Source organism: Oncorhynchus keta, unplaced genomic scaffold (genome assembly GCF_023373465.1).
Source record: "Oncorhynchus keta strain PuntledgeMale-10-30-2019 unplaced genomic scaffold, Oket_V2 Un_contig_26072_pilon_pilon, whole genome shotgun sequence".
NCBI lineage: Eukaryota > Metazoa > Chordata > Actinopteri > Salmoniformes > Salmonidae > Oncorhynchus > Oncorhynchus keta.
The window spans coordinates 976-4,260 of record NW_026284768.1 but is presented as its reverse complement, the minus strand read 5'-3'; the positions used below and the strand labels follow the sequence as shown (position 1 = coordinate 4,260).

The window sequence follows — 3,285 nt, the reverse complement described above, 5'->3', positions numbered from 1 at the left end:
TCCATTCTAACTGCTGCATATCTATTTAAACAGTGATCCATTCTAATCACAGATATCTATTTAAACAGTGATGCCAGCACCACAGTCCAGCCACCACCCACCCTGCCTGCACCACAGTCCGGCCCCACCCACCCTGCCTGCACCACAGTCCAGCTCCCCACCACCTCTGCCTGCACCATGAACCAGCCTCAATCTGTCTCTGCCTGCACCACAGTCCAGCCCCCAGCCCGGTCACAGTCCAGCCCAGCCAGCTGCAGTCCAGCCCCCACCCATCCTGCCTGCGCCAGCCAGCCCCCAGCGCACAGTCCAGCCCCCAGCCCGGGTCACAGTCCAGCCCCCCAGCCCTCCAGCCAGCGTCACAGTCTAGCCCCCACCCATCCTGCCCGCGCCAGCCAGCCCCAAACGCCACAGTCCAGCCCGCAAGCACCATACAGTTCCCTATAGTGCACTACTTTAGACCAAAGCCTATTCCTACATAGTGCACTACTTTAGACCAGAGCCCTATTCTCTACATAGTGCACTACTTTAGACCAGAACCCTATTCCCTACAAAGTGCACTACTTTAGACCAGAGCCCTATTCTACATAGTGCACTACTTTAGACCAGAGCCCTATTCCCTACATAGTGCACTACTTTAGACCAGAGCCCTGGTTCCGGCGCCGACTGAGATGGCCGCCTCGCTTCGCGTTCCTGGAAACTATGCAGTTTTTTGTTTTTTTTTACGTGTTATTTCTTACATTAGTACCCCAGGTCATCTTGGGTTTCATTACATACAGTCGAGAAGAACTACTGAATATAAGATCAGCGTCAACTCACCATCAGTACGACCAAGAATATGTTTTCCGCGATGCGGATCCTGTGTTCTGCCCCTTACAAACAGGTCAACGGAATGGATCGCATGCAGCGACCCAAGGAAACGACTCCGAAAAGAGCGGTGTTCTGGTCAGACTCCGAGAAAGGGCACATCGCGCACCACTCCCCAGCATTCTTCTTGCCAATGTCCAGTCTCTTGACAACAAGGTTGACGAAATCCGAGCAAGGGTGGCATTCCAGAGGGACATCAGAGACTGCAACGCTCTCTGCTTCACGAAACATGGCTCACTGGGAAGACGCTATCCGATGCGGTGCAGCCAACGGGGTTTCTCCACGCATCGCGCCGACAGAAACAAACATCTCTCTGGTAAGAAGAGTGGCGGGGGCGTATGCCTCTCATGACTAACGGGACATGGTGTGAAGAAAGAAACATACAGGAACTCAAATCCTTCTGTTCACCTGATTTAGAATTCTCACAATCAAATGTAGACCGCATTATCTTCCAAGAGAATTCTCTTCGATTATAATCACAGCCGTATATATCCCTCTAAGCAGACACATCGATGGCTCTGAACAAAAATTTATTTAACTCTTTTGCAACTGGAAACCATTTATCCGGAGGCTGCATTCATTGTAGCTGGGGGATTTTAACAAAGCTAATCTGAAAACAAGACTCCCTAAATTTTATCAGCATATCGATTGCGCAACCAGGGGTGGTAAAACCTTTGGATCATTGTTACTCTAACTTCCGCGACGCATATAAGGCCCTGCCCCGCCCCCTTTCGGGAAAAGCTGACCACGACTCCATTTTTTGCTGATCCCTGCCTACAGGCAGAAGCTAAAACAAGAGGCTCCCACGCTGAGGTCTGTCCAACGCTGGTCAGACCAAGCTGACTCTACACTCCAAGACTGCTTCCATCACGTGACTGGGGACATGTTTCGTATTGCGTCAGATGGAAATATTGACGAATACGCTGATTCGGTGTGCGAGTTCATTAGAACGTATATTGAAGATGTCGCTCCCATAGCAATGATAAAAACATTCCCAAACCAGAAACCGTGGATTGATGGCAGCATTCGCGTGAAACTGAAAGCGAACCACTGCTTTTAATCAGGCAAGGTGTCTGGTAACATGTCCGAATATAAAACAATGCAGCTATTCCTCCGCAAGGCTATTAAACAAGCTAAGCGTCAGTACAGAGACAAAGTGGAATCTCAATTCAATGGCTCAGACACAAGAGGCATGTGGCAGGGTCTACAGTCAATCACGGACTACAAGAAGAAACCCAGCCCAGTCACGGACCAGGATGTCTTGCTCCCAGGCAGACTAAATAACTTTTTTGCCCGCTTTGAGGACAATACAGTGCCACTGACACGGCCTGCAACGAAAACATGCGGTCTCTCCTTCACTGCAGCCGAGGTGAGTAAGACATTTAAACGTGTTAACCGCAGCAAGGCTGCAGGCCCAGACGGCATCCCCAGCCGCGCCCTCAGAGCATGCGCAGACCAGCTGGCCGGTGTGTTTACGGACATATTCAATCAATCCCTATACCAGTCTGCTGTTCCCACATGCTTCAAGAGGGCCACCATTGTTCCTGTTCCCAAGAAAGCTAAGGTAACTGAGCTAAACGACTACCGCCCCGTAGCACTCACTTCCGTCATCATGAAGTGCTTTGAGAGACTAGTCAAGGACCATATCACCTCCACCCTACCTGACACCCTAGACCCACTCCAATTTGCTTACCGCCCAAATAGGTCCACAGACGATGCAATCTCAACCACACTGCACACTGCCCTAACCCACCTGGACAAGAGGAATACCTATGTGAGAATGCTGTTCATCGACTACAGCTCGGCATTCAACACCATAGTACCCTCCAAGCTCGTCATCAAGCTCGAGACCCTGGGTCTCGACCCCGCCCTGTGCAACTGGGTACTGGGACTTCCTGACGGGCCGCCCCAGGTGGTGAGGGTAGGCAACAACATCTCCTCCCCGCTGATCTCAACACGGGGCCCCACAAGGGTGCGCTCTGAGCCCTCTCCTGTACTCCCTGTTCACCCACGACTGCGTGGCCACGCACGCTCCAACTCAATCATCAAGTTTATGGACGACACAACAGTGGTAGGCTTGATTACCAACAACGACGAGACGGCCTAGAGGAGGTGAGGGCCTGAGTGTGGTGTCAGGAAATGGTCCTTCTGTAGCTCAGTTGGTAGAGCATGGCGCTTGTAACGCCAGGGTAGTGGGTTCGATTCCCCCGGGACCACCCATACGCCGAATGTATGCACACATGACTGTAAGTCGTTGATAAAAGCTGCCCAAATGGCATATATTATTATATATATATAAAAATAACCTCACACTCAACGTCAACAAAACTAAGGAGATGATTGTGGACTTCAGAAACAGCAGAGGAACACCCCCCTATCCACACGATGGAACAGTACACTCACACTGACAGCGCTCGTGAA

The 3,285-nt window shown here is 51.1% G+C and overlaps 1 non-coding gene across 1 annotated transcript; it reads left to right on the top strand.

The window, feature by feature from the left end:
- Window positions 1–3,005: 3,005 nt before the first annotated feature.
- On the top strand, window positions 3,006–3,080 carry trnat-ugu (transfer RNA threonine (anticodon UGU)). The gene has a single exon. It is a non-coding gene; the product is annotated as a tRNA-Thr (tRNA).
- The last annotated feature ends 205 nt before the right edge of the window (window positions 3,081–3,285 follow it).